Genomic DNA, 14,638 nt, shown 5'->3' on the forward strand with positions numbered 1-14,638 from the left:
CTAGGAGCTATGCTCATTTAAGTCATTTGTAAACAGGTCAGGTGCTCATTTACAAAAGAAAAATGCCTTTCAAGTGTTGAAAGAAGTCCCAAGCTTGTGTTTAAATGAGATTTGAACTTTCAAGTAGAGGTGATTTCACTTGCATTTCTGAAATTTAAAAATTAAGTAAATCACTTTGCCATTAAAAGAACCAGATGATACATCTGAAAGGTCTTGGACCCCTAAAGATATTTGAGTTGTTGGACCTACTTACCACTGGGCTGCTTCTCAGCCTGTGGTCCCCTCACAGGGAGACTGGCTACAGCCTCTTGTTTTATTTTGGATATGGAAATTTGGTCCCAGACAGCATGAGTGACATCCTTCCACTGAGCAAAGGTGATGTACAAAGAAGAGATGAAGTGTTGAGTGGGGCAAAGTACTATCTTGTTTATCAGTCAACAGTTAGAACTACCTACCTTTTCCTCTCAATTCCATCATAAAGACCTAAGTTAAACTTAGCTGTCAGCAAAATAATGTAGTTCCTGACAAGCAATTCAAAGTAATTTAAATAAAAACATCAACAAAACAGTCCACTGGCATTTTTGCTAGTTTTACTTGCCCGCAAAATTAAATAATTTGATTCAAACTGTTCATCTGTATCCTGAAGTACAATTGTTTATGGGTTTAAAAAAAGGATTGTTGCCATCATGTAATCATCTTGGAAAATATGAACTGGGCTCCTTTCAGATGAAACTAAACTGGAACATGTTCTCCAAAAGCAGGCTGCAAGTACACTTAGTGCAAACAGGTGCTGAACCCTTGAGCTAGGCAAGGACCAGTCTAAATTTACTTCCCACTGAAATATTTGCAGTGTGGATGCTAGATCCTCTACGGCAGCTGTTTTGCAGACCTGCTGCAAGGCTACACTACTAATCCATACACAGCCCTGAAGGCCATGAAGTACACTATTCAGCAAACGCTGAACTTCTTTGAAAGTCTATGTGCAAGAGCAAGAAAAGCAGTTCACAGACTGGGATTCCAATCTGTGTGGTTAAGTGTAGGTGTCTTAAAGACAATTCAACCAATCCTTTTGAAAATAGGTAGCATCTCTCAGAGACTGAAATATTATCGTTTCTGATTTAAACATTTTCACGAAAGACTTTCAAAACTGTATTACAAAAGGTGCAGAGACTAGCAGACTCTGAATGGGGCTCTGGGAGGCCCTGGACTGCTCCCTGATGAAGATAAGATAAAGTAACAACTCAGGGCTGGGGACATTCACAAAGCACAGGCTTAACATCTCAGGAGTGGAGATGATGGCCCCAGGGCTATCAGCTGCCAGGCTCGCACAGACCCCCTGCACCAAAGGGTGGAGGGAGAGGCTTTGGGTGTGTGTTGGAAAAGGCTCTGGTCAGAGGTGCAGTGACTGCCCATCCTCCCCTGTGCAGAGGAGCCCAGCTGAGGGCCTCCTTCACTGGGGGAGAAGCTGCACCCACATGAAGGACAGAGGGGGTGTCATGGCCTGTCAAAGGCCCCCCAGAGGGGTCCCCAGACCCTGCACCAGAGATGATGCAACAGACCCTCAGTGTTGCAAGGGACAGTGTCAAACTGGCCCCCTGCAGGGGAGGCATGTGGGTGGGTGTTCCCACCTGGCCCAAATGTATAATAATCCACGAGCAGACCAGATGGAGGGGAGCAACAAGATGTCATTGGGACCCTCCGATGGGTGATATGCTTCCACCTAACCCCTGTCACCTCGCCCTGCCCCCCCCCCCTTTTTTTTCCCAATTTCTTTCTTTTCTCTTTCTTTCTCTTTGCCTCTTTTACTATTAAAAAAAAAAATACATCAACTTTTTGGCACCAACATCTAACTTCGTTTGGTTTTAATCTTGTTTTTGGGTATATTTTGAACCTTCAAAGTTCTTTCCAGTTTATACACAGAGACATAATTTTCTTTGCCCTTCTGGGTTTAAACTGGATCGCAACAGCATCATAGGCAAAATAGACCTTGACACATTTTTATTTGTCTGAAAGAAGTTCTAGAAGATAATTTCATTGTTAATTTAGCACAAAAGTATAAAATTGTCACGTGAGTACGAATGAAGGTGGAAGGTAACTTATAAAAATTAAGAAGTCGTACTCTTAGACTGTGTCTGTGAATCTCAACAAAACAGGACAAGGGAGCCAGTGAAGGCTCTGCATGGATGGTCTTGGACCCTGTTTGACCCCTCCTGGGTTTTTAGGCTGTGCTCAGTGGAGCTGCCGGGATGAGGCTTGGCCACACCCCTGGGCAGTGTTAGTGAAAAGGCACCTGGATGGGCTCTCCATTTCCCACAGTCCTCCACTCCTGCTGCAGCTAGCTTTTGTGTCTTCCAAGCTAGGTGCCTTTGTGCTGCTTTCCATAGCGTGGAGGCGCATGGGCTGCAACACACTGCACAACAGGTTTCAGGTCATATGAGCTTAAAAATATGCAAGATTAACAGCTACATTTTAGGACCATAAAAGCAATACATGAAATTTGGTGGAGGCACAGGCCATTTTCACCTTCACTGTGGTTTGACTTGGTGTTTTGCCCACGGCTTCATTCAATCCAAATGTCCCCTGCATTAAAAAGTGCAGAGCCATAAATAAAACTAAGAGAAGAAAAAGAGAGAATTTCAAGTCTTAGGTATTTTGCATAATAGTTCTCCTAGAAAGGTATTTTACCATTGTAGTGTCTCCATTTCATTGTTATTGTTGTCAATTACAAATATATTATTGTCTGATGTGGTTTTTATTTCCTCACCAATGAATAAAAGACATGGTGTTTGAAAAGGAATCTCTATACAGGGTGGGAGGAACTTGAATGTTTTCTGAACAAATGCGGAGGGAAGAACATCTCTTTCTGCATTTCGTTTTGCCTTCTCACATTAAAACATGTTTTGAAGAACCTAGTGGGGTGCTGAAAACTGGAGAATTTTTATCAAGATGTTTTGTTCATGCAGTGCTGGTGTTTCTTAACTATGTGCACAAGATAAAAGATTGTAATATGCCTCCTAGTAAAAACTTTGACCTTTAGTAATTTTGTTAGTCACTGCTGGCAAAATAAGTGAAAGTGCTTGGCACATGGCTTTACTTCTCATCAATACCAGATTCTTCAGCCATTTTTGCATAAAATCAGAGTATCATCCTGGGCCATTTCCATAGATTCTTCTTACATGACTATAATTTCTTTTAATTAAGATAAAAGAAATAATGAAAAGGTGTTGTAAGCTATTTTTCTATGTTCTGTTCTTTAACAATTAACCATTTTCAGTTCAGGAGGAATTTTCTCATGCTCCCACATCCAAGATACTGTCATTTGTAGGGCAAGAACTCAAGAACCTATCTTTTTACACAGCTTTATGCCTTGCCAGCAAGCTGTATTAAGTTATATTTTGTGGGTATAACTTCTAACCCCAAGCTCAGAATTGGGGGTTTTATGTGAAGAATATCTCCTAGCTCCTAACAGAACTTGAATCTAACAGTGCTTCCATGCTTTATCCATCTAAATACCAAATGAAATCCTGTATTAGAATGTGATATTATGCAAGAGATCAGTAGCTTTCAAGAAGGAGTACAACATCACTGCCATCCATCACACTCTGGCCTGCTCTGCAGACATGCTGAAGCACACTGCATTTGCAAGTCCTCAATGACATTCTCTCAATTGCTTCTGTGAAACAGTTTGGATGATACACCTAAACTGATTAGGTCACCATTACGGACATTAACATACTCAAGTATCTGAAAAGGGCAATAGCAGGGGCCCTTTGGATGCTAATGACAAAAAAGGCATATTAGAAAGGATAAACTTGCTTGGGGTTTTTCTCTGTCTGTTCCATTTTTTGAGGGGGGGATGGGGATTGGTGCAGTTGAGGTGTTTCTAACAATTTTCCATTTGCTACAGCTTAATGTTTTTGGGGTTTTATGAGTCTTGTTTAGAAGTTTACTGATCAGACAAAGAAAAGCACATACATGTGTAATTTTGAGGGTAAAGAGAGGGTCACTGATAAATGGATTACTATGGCTGTGTTATCACTTTCAAGGATGGAGAAGGTGTGTCTCGCTGTACCCCCTTCTCCTTTATTTCATTGCAATTGCATTTAATAAACTGTTGGGTTTTCCATTAAAAATACCATACTATTAGAAAAAAGAATTTGATTTCTTTTGAATTTCACATTTTAGCATGGTCTCTGCTTACTGCAAGAGCTAATAAATATTAAGATTTTTCATTGGGTACTATAGCAAAGCAGTTTTTTGGAGAGTATAGTAAAATGGTTGCTCTTTTGAGATTTTGGAGGGTTTCAGTCACCCGGTTACTATCTGTAGGGAGATGCCACTAAAACTAAAGTCCATCTGTAAATATCAGATGCATTGAGGAGCATTTTCGTTGCTTCTCATCAGAAGTTGGTTCTATTGGAAAAGCTGATGCTCCAGCTGGCAGTTCAAATTGATAGAATAATGCACATGTGAACTTCCTAAAGAGAGCTTTGTCTGGGGTTAAGTGTTTCCTGAACTCAGGGAACATGGTACACAGTTACTCAATTAATTTCTGTTACTGATACTAAGTGGCAGAGAAACACTAGGTAAAAAAAGACTACCGAGAAATTTGGATGAACTGTTATGGAGGACACAAGAAGAACATCATGAGGCTACTTTTGGAAAAATGACTAAGGTTTTTTAGGAGAAGGTCAATATCTGAACAGCCGTAGCTACATATTGTTTGTAGGTTTGTCCCTATGCTCAAGACCCATGAAGTGCATTGCTCTATTCACAATCTGTATTTTCTATTTCTATTATATGAACATTTAATGGTCTTATTCACCAAATCATATTGCAATTTATAGCACAGATAAAATTATGTGGCAAAAATTACCCCTACTTCAATGGCTGATGTCTTAATTGCTATAAATAGAACATGGGTAGATAGGGCTGCTAAACCGGGCTGGAAATGAGATGGATGTGCAAGCTGGAGCCTGTGATTAAGAAAGGCCAATGTCAGGAATGCCAAGGAATCACAATGCTAGGGTCTAGATAGAAAATTTCTTACATGGAAATCACGAGGAAAACCCAGAAGACAAGGCATCTGTATATTCTAAGCCTAAGAGGCAAGGCAGAAGCTTAACACAGGTTCAGACAAAGGTTAGGGTTCCAGGGATTTTAAGTCTGAGGTAAGGGGACAGAAACAGGAACAGGCAGTGCAGGCAAGGTGGGGACAAATACTTGGGCAAGTAAGATGGAATGTATCTGTATGAAGGGATGGAATGGTCTGTACTAAGAACTACAGACCAAATCACAGCAGGTAGGAACCAAAGTTAGGAATCAAGAATCAGAACAAGACTCAGAGGCAAACTACAAGTTGCTGGGAATGTTTTCTATAGCCCTCTGAGTCCATTCAGAGGCTTTATTTTGATCAGGATTAAAATAAAGATGCTGCCTGTGAGGTAGCCACCTTGATGCCCTTTATAACCAACAGGGAAAAATATGCACCTGACGGATGCAATTCATCTCTTCCTAAAGCAGATGTTTAAAGTAAGACTGATGAATTGCACCCTAGAAGTGTCTATTTCTCTCCATTAATTATGAACAGGGGCTATAGTAACTAGCTGAGATATATGCTTTTGTTATAAATGTTGGATGTCTAATGTTGGATGAGATGAGTCCTACAGCCTCAGGTGTCCTAGACATTCCACTGCATTGCAGCTTTGCCCTGTTCAGTTAAGGCCCTGATCCATCAAGCAATTAAATATGTAGGTAGGTTTTTGAGAATGAATGTGATTAAATGTTCTGGGGGATTGTAGGCAGATGAATAAATGCTTCAATGTGGGAATGTGGATCTTGAATTAACTACTTAGTTTGTCTTCCAGGAGTCTGCCACTCCTTTTGTAAAAATCTTTGTCTCCTCTGTACTTGAAGCTGCATTCTGTCCCTAATGAAACATACCATCCCTGCTATCCATACACTAAGTGCAAGCACACATTTGGTTTTCAGATAGCAATTCTGCAAAATCCAATCATCCACATATTTGGAAAAGTAGTCACCAGAGGGCTGGAAGAGTAGCCAGGTGAAATTAATCTCTGAATATTTAGGTGAATATTCAGATGTATTTTTATGATTTCTCCCTGGTTATATCAGCAACTGTGAGGTGAAGTAGTTTAATCAAAGTTTTAGACTGCACAAGATCTATGGTTGATGGAATGTGGCTCAAAAGGGGAGCTCCTTATCACATAGAGCAGCTGTCACATAGAAGGAAGGAATACACAAATGGAGTTGAAAACGTGATATCCAGATATTTCTGTTGTAGAAATTAACCAGATTTTCATAGTGGGTTTATGTCATCCACTTTGAATTCAGGATTTTGATATGGTCTCCTACCTTTTTATCACAACTGAATATTAGTCTTGATGGGTAGATTATTAGGTGAGGGAAAAGTCAGCTAAATCACTGGTCAGAGTGCAGAGGCCCACTATCCATGTTCTGCCTTGGGTGACTAATCACAAGTGAAACTTCTAAGGCGTCTGTCTGGAGACTGATTGCGTTTAATATTTTACCAATGCCTTAGAGGAGAAGACAGAAGGCACCCTCATCGAGTTTGCATATGACAACTTCTGGGGACATCATGGCTACTCATGAGGGCAGTGCTGCTGTCCAGATGGACCTGCCAAGCTGGACAAATGTGCTGACAGGAACCTCATGATGCTGAACACAGACAAATGTAAAGTTGTGCACTTGTGAGAGACTAACCCCCTTCGCCAGTGCAGGCTGGGCACTGACTGACTGCCTGGGTACTGGTCAGCTGGAAAGCCCCTGAGGATCCTGCTGGACAGTAAATTAGATATGAGTTCCACCTGGCTGTGATGAGGGCTAACAGTGTACTTGGCTGTAAAAATAGGATTGTAGCCACTAGGCCAAGGGAAGAGCTTAATCACTTCAGCTTGTTGCTTGTTAGACAGTTTCTGGAGCACTGCATCTGGCTGTCGGCCCCTAAGTACAGGAAAGAGATGCTGATCAGCTGGAGCAAATTCAGCAAAGAGCCACCAAGGTGGCTGGGGGCTGGAATCCTGTGAGGGGAGGCTGAAGGAGCAGAGCTTCTTCAAGAGATGTTGTTCCAGGGGACTTTGGGGACTACTAAGTGTACAGAGCCAGGCTCTTAACTGAAGTGCACAGTGGGAGAATGGGAAACAGTGCACATAAATTGAAGCATAAGAATTTCTGATGTTATCAGCATAATTAAGCACTGGTGCAGCATCACGGAAGTTACAGTATCTGTATTCTTGGAGGCTGTTAAGAGTGGACAACGTCCTGACCAACTTGGTCTTAAATCTGTTTAACCCTGCTCTGAGCAGAGAGACTAAAGACCTCCTGGCATCCCTACCAATCTAAATGATGCTGTGAGAAGCGATGGTGATCTTATCTGTGCTGATTATGAATGTGGGCATAAGGAAATTATTATTTAAGAAAAAGGAATTAGCTGTATTACTGCACTAGACATAGGCCGCAGCCCTTTAGCTGGATTATGAAGGCAAAGCCTGGTGTGTCTGGGTTGAAGAAATAGTCTGCACAAGCCTAGGAATGCATCTGAGTGTCTTGAAATGCAGAATCAGGATAAAATAGTATATCTCTCCTTGAAGAGGGTTTCTTGCCATTTTTTCCAGGTTTGATATTTCAGGGTCACAGGTGAGACTGTCATTACTTATTTTAATACTGATGGTGTTCCTTCAAAATATGTTATACATGATCAATAAAGCTTTTAAGGCATATTTTAATATATTGGTAATTGTTCAGCTTATGTAAAAGGCCTGGTGTTGAAGGCTGCCTTTAACTTGGTTTGTCAGACTACAGGTCTTTGTGAAAATTTTACTGGAAAATGTAAAAGCACAATTAAACTAATGCTGTAAGTAACAAAAACAATAATCCATAATTTCACACTCTATAAATATGGGGGGTTTGGCCATTACAATTATGCACACTACTGCAGTATAGTGTGTCCATGGTAACGTAATAAACATATATATTTCTTTGAAGTTTTAATACTCTTTTTGAGGTATACAGCACCTTATAAAATTTTATTTATAAGTGGAATATAACATGCAAACAATGAAAAGCTTTCAAAGATAAAGTCATTGCAGATATTAGAATGCACTCATAATTATGCTTTTTACCATCCATTTGAGATGACTTCTTATTTGGCACTTTTGGGATGGAAAGATTTCTGTTCAGTTCATGGAAGGTTTTCAACTATATTGGTCCTAGCATGTAACAGCATTTTTATGTAGACATAGGCATATAAAAATACTTATGAAAATACTGGAATGAAGTACCATGAAAATTAATATTCTGCTTTTTCCCTGAAGACATTTTAAATAAGAGACTTTATATTATTTTTGCAGAAACTTGATACGAACCTATATATATTCTAAATATCACATTCACATTATTTGCAGCGTGCTTTAGCACAATGCCAACATCTTACACACCACACAGTATTTATTTTATATGAAGTATATTTATGATAATTTAGATTTTTAGTACTCCATGTGTGTTTGAAATATCCATACTGCACAAGATCTTATTATGCCAATATACATGGTATAGAGTACTAGATTTTTTCTGTGAAAAAATACAACCTCGGCAAACTTCTGGAAATACCGTCTTTTTCTGCCCTTGAAATCAGTTTTGTATTACAGGTTTTTTTGCCTAAATATGTTTTAAGGGATTTTAAAGTGTTCTGTACAGTCTTAGTTTTGTTTCCAGCAAAGCAGATGGCAAGAATTTGACGTAGCTGTAGTGCTCATGCTTGGCAAAGCCACAAGTAAGTGAACATTAATTTTACTGTTTCATGACAGTAGCACATTTAGGGTCTCTCCTGAAATCAGCCCCCTTCTGATGGCCTCTGTTCAAGTATCTGGGAAGAATTAGTTCCAACTCAGATTGCTTACAGCACCAGCAAAGCCTACAGGGGAAGAAAATCGGATTCTCCCTGCTTGGATTCCAGTGTGTATCCCAATGTTTCTTCCTAGTGTTGTGTCTTCACTGCAAGCATTGCCAAATAATAAATTGTTCACAGAATATCATTGACTGTAGATCATACTTTACCCTGTGTATAGTTATTGTACACTTTACACATTTCTACATTTCTAGCTGTACAGTATTCAAGAGAAATTATTAAAATTTCTGAAATGATCTAGCATTTAGCACATCCAAACACCCTAGAACTTGTGTCTTATTCCTGAAGACTTGGTGGAGTTTGTTCCACAGTACTTGGGAACATGTCATAATACTTTTGGAAAGGTGGAACATCCTTCCACGGAATCACAGAATTCACAGAATGGATCTGGTCGGAAGGGACCCCACTGGGTCATCTGGTCCAAGTTCCCTGCTCAAGTAGGGTCATCCCAGAGCACAGGATTGTGTCCAGGCAATCTTGAATATCTGCAGTGAAGGAGACTCCACAACCTCTCTGGGCAATCTGTTCTTTCTTGCTAGCTTTGTAAGTATGTGAAATACAGGTTCCCACACTTATCTGTGCAGCAGACATGAACAGCAGCATCTCAGGCTGATGGCTGTTTCTGTTTACAATGGCTAAAGTAACTAGGATGATGAAATAAGCAGGACTATGGGAATAGAAACTATACAATGAAAAAATAGAAATGCTTCTGCAATTAGCTGATTTTAGTGAGTTTCTGATGCTACCCAGATTTTTTTAATATGTCCTTGACTTGGGAAAGTGAAAAATAGAGTAGGACCTTAAAGCACTTGATTCTTACCACAGACAACTTTTTCTATACTTTGTACATTGTGGCTAGCAAAGTGGCTCCTGGAATATGCCAAAGTAAAAGAACCAATCATCATCACTACCACCAATAAAAATAACAATAACTTTGCGTTTATGTACTTTAGCAATTATCACCTGGCTTCACATCAGCTATTTGGTCTGTGCTTATGATGATATATAATTTCCTCTTTTTACATATTAGTACACAATTGCAGTGACTTCTTGTAACAGCCTCATAAAACCTCTCTTACACTCAACATTATATAAAAAGTTACTGTGTTATGATGGTTTTCTAAAAATAAAAAATAGTTTACTAAGTTCTAGGAACAATTTCAGCTTCCTCCATAATTACATGCCCTCTCATATTGCTTCCCTGCAGATCTCTTGAATGTCAAGTTTCAGTTCTTGTTGCTGACTCCATTTTCAAGGTCTCACAGAAAGTCATAAAGGGAAATTGGCTATTTTTCTACCACTGCTTCCTGGCTTCTTGTTTTTATCACCATCTCTATTAAGAAAATGCTTGAAAATTGATTTTATGTCCATAGTTTCCCATTTCATAGAAGTCATGACCAGAAAGGTGGCCATAAGGAAATGGGAAAGCAAGATGCTTTGGTCAGTTTTGTCATTTTAGATTTGTAGATTTAAGGTATATATTCTTCAGGGGAAAACTGCGGAAAGGTCTGTGGAGAAGCAATTTGCTCCTCACTCTCCAAAACATCAGTGTCTGTTTCCTGCTTCTTCTGTCAATAATGTTTCCCTTGGAAGAAGATTGAGTCAAAGGCAGCTGAAAGGAAAAGCAGTTTTCACAATAGAAAAGCATTTTTCTTTCCCTTTGAAAAGAAAGAGCATAACTTTTCACCCTTTTCATGTTGACATCTGTCCTGCCTGTTTTTGCAAATGAGTGATGTTTCAGCATAAAAAAAAAATTGCTCAATATTTGTTCAGTGCCTTAAAGAAGCATTGGTTGGTGTTCCTTTGTCTTTAGAAATGTAATTCTACCAAAAGAAATAATGAAAAAGGACTTGACACTGATTCTGTTTGAATAGTGCATGTACATGAATATCAAAATAGTTAAATCAGACAGGTTTCTAGAATCTAATCTTTCATTTTTTTCTGAAGTTTGAGAAATCTTCATAATCTTGTCATTTCTTTAGGGTTTTTCTTGCAGGTCTTTTATGTGTTTTGGTTGGTTGGTTGGTTTTGGAGGTTTTTTGTTTGTTTTTTTTTTCCCCAGCACAATATCAATTACATTTTCTATATTGCCATAAATATGAACGTCATTATTTCTCCTTTCATAAGGTAATTTTTTGGATTAGGTTTTCATTTTATTGTGTTGGCCAACTGTCTTTTATAGCAAACAGGAAATCTGAGTAGAGATTCAAGCAGTTCTGTTCTCTGTGTCTGGGATATCTGATTTGTTATTTCAAAGATGACTTCAAAATGGGCATCATGCAGTGTAGATTACTCTCTCTTTACTTTGAGTGCTGTTGTTATCCAGAAAAGTATAGGAAAATGGGAATTTCATTAGTAAGATTTTCTTTTGCATCACAGCTCCAGCATCACTGACCTGAGCTACATTCCCTATCTACAAGAGTTCTTGCTGGGTCCTTTAAACAAATGGGAATTCCAAACAGAAGTAAATAATTTCCATATTGTCAACAGACAAAATGAATATTTCCATTAAATTTTATATTTATTTTGGAGTTCAAAAGGGCCTTTATTGTAGCTTTTGTTGTTGTTTTTAATCTACTAAAAAATAAATTTACTTTAGAACTGTTACATTAATCCAAGTACTGAACGCCTTAACTCATATTTAATTTGAAAATATCATATACAGTTAATTAAATTTTGAGTTGAGTTCCTTGGAAATAAACTTCTTGTTATTGATGATGTCATTAGTGCCAGGAGATATTCATTTCCTGTGAAGGACTGTAATAACCCACTGGGATTTTTTTTTCCTTTTTTCAGTCCCTGAATGATAAATTAATAATTCAGATAATTTGTTTATAAACTAGGCTGTAGGGGGACCTTGCTGAACACTACAAATAAGTTTTTGATGTAGTTATAAAATGATTTCCTATGCTATTTATCATTTCTTAAACCAGACACTGTTGATGAATATTCAACATCTGCATAAAGCACAGGGAAACCTTTTTAATCAGCACTAATACTGAAGCGTGAATTTTCTAATCAGCATAACTGGTGTGTGGTGTGGGAACCTATAGGGCTGGTGAATTTTTCAGATTAGGGAGTGTTAATGGATGGAAGAAGGAAAGGCGCTGACAGCTGGGCATAGCTCTCATTCAGTTTTAGTACTTCTCTGGCTTTCAGGAATGAAATTAAACCATAGGGAAAAAATTGGCTTGAAAGGCACAGGCTACCATCCACAATGGCCCCAGGCTCCCTTTGGATAGCAGGCTTCAATGGGCTTTGACCCAAACAAACCAGCTTCTTTATCTTTCATGTATTTGTAGTTTTACAAAATGGTGTGTTGTGTGGGGCAGCTCTGTGGATTTGAATGCATGGCCCAACAATGAAATCCAGGTTGTTCTTGCTTCTCCTGAACTATAGCTCATCCTCTCAAGTATTTGTTTTCATGGACCATAAATATACAATTAGATTTGATGTAATGTCACCCTGTGTTTTCTGTGTCACAAATAATTGCTGATTTTGTCAGTCTAAAAAGTGGCTGATGCTCATGGTGCACTGAGAGATAGTTTGAGGAACCTCTTTCTTTTTTTTCATCTGAGTTAACTAGATGATGTTAAAGACTGCTCTTTCGTTCTTTTTTTTTTTTTGCTATGTTCTCACTTGCCATTTTTTCTTCTTTTGAGTTCAGAAGGCAGCTTCTTTCTCTAGCAAAGACAAAGATTTAGAATGCAACAGTTCTGCTGTCTCTGTTCCCATATGGCCCAGTGTCTTCCTTGTCTAAACAGCGCAGTGCAGAGATTATAGCATTGCAGATGACCCTTTCTGCCCCAGCCCTTGCTTCCATACTGGAGCTGTGGAATGGAAAGTCTGTCCATGTTCCAGGAGCTATTTTCACAATCTGCCAAATTTGTTTCTGAAAGTGAATCTGTGATGGTATTGGACTGCAGGATGAAGCATTGATATGCTACTAATGCAGCCACTGCCAGCAGTCAGGAAACAGCCTGCAAGAGAGGACTAGGGTAGGGCAGGAAGGAGTGGAAAATTCCTTTATCAGAACTGGACTACCAGAACCCTTAGAAAACCAGGTTAAAAAGAAATGCAACTGTACTAATATCAGCTAACTGTATAGTGTGGTCATCATAATGCGGTTTGTCCTTGGATTTATTTTTATTTTTATGCTGTGGTGAGAGATATATCATCTGAAGGACCATAAACTGCACCTGCTGAAAGTCGTTCTGAACTCAGGCCAAATCTAGTACAAGCAGGCACAACTCAATTAAAGTCACACTTGCTTACACCTGTAGTGAGCTTGATACTGAGTTTATGCATTGACTTACACTAAATATGTTGCCTGAAATGATTATGCACTAACCCAGTCTGTAGCAAACCTCTGAAGCCTGTTCAAGTTAGGTGTTTTATGATAATTTGCATTGCAATTTCTCTCTTCTGTGCTGGTCTGCGGTATTTGAATACACTCTCAGAATTTTTCTGGTTAATCTGTTTTCATAAGCACTCTACCGGTTCTTCTGTGACTGCAGTTTACTCAGAATACGCTGCAGAGGCTCCACACTAGACAGAACAAGTACCAGTGGCAGGATATTTTCAGCATCAAGGAGCTGAATGTGGGCTGCAGAAGCTGCTGGAGAAGCAAATTACGTACTCAGATGGTTAAACCAAGTTCCATGTGACCATGGCTTCCTATCGATACTTCCACTTGAAGAGATTTCAATTTAACCCAGGTGGGTCCCCAAGAGCAGCAGTCATTGACAGCAGTGCAGATATTCCAGGAAAGAAGCAAATAAATTCACAGCTGATGTGGCTAACTTTTAACAAATCCATCTTCTGTTTTATCAAAATGATATACATCATATGATTCAAAAATTTCATGTTGTTTCATATATGTTTATATTGTTATTTTGCAGCCCAGCGCTCTCTTGTCTTGTTTGCCACAGCAGCAACACACTGCTCACTCTATTGAGCTTGTTTTCCACCTGCATTCCCAGGTCCCTTTCCACAGAGCTGCTCTCCAGCCAGGTGAATCCCAGGCAGTGCTGCACTCCTGGATTATGTTTTTCCGCATACAAGACCTTATACTTGTTCTTGTTGAACTTCATAATATTTTCAATGACTTGAGAGTTAAAATATAATCAAATCTTATAAACCACACCAAATATTTATGACCATTTTTGTTAAAGTAATATTTCTTACTGCAGCTGTTAAGGCTTCCACAGTCTCTTTTTCTTTTTCTTTTTCTCTCTAGGAAGTAAAAGCACAGGTCTTGACTTGTTTTATACTCAGACAAATATCTCTCATCTTCCAGACAACTGCAAGATTCATAAAGGATAATAGTCCACCCAATATACTGCAAATACAGCCTATTCTTTTAATTTTTCCTCAGAATGTTGTTTTTACAGTGCTGAGACATTATATTCTGAGTTCCCAAGAAATGCTGTATAAACTATCAAGCCTTTTCAACACACTAAACTTCTTGCAATGATCTTGTATTTTCTAGGAGGTATTTGTCTACCTCATAAAATCAACACATAACAACACAATTGGCAGCTTCTGTTCAGCAGAAGCAGATTGTAATGGCAGGTCAAGGCTAACACATACTGCAGAACTTTGTGGCTAAGTTTGTAATTCCTCTTCTGACTTCCCATTTCTAAAAAATCTCTTAACATGATTATTCCAGGATTCATATTTTCTGCTTAC

This window comes from Corvus kubaryi, unplaced genomic scaffold, assembly GCF_017639235.1.
Source record: "Corvus kubaryi isolate FWS band 111438036 unplaced genomic scaffold, C.kubaryi_AGA036_p1.0 137, whole genome shotgun sequence".
Lineage (NCBI taxonomy): Eukaryota > Metazoa > Chordata > Aves > Passeriformes > Corvidae > Corvus > Corvus kubaryi.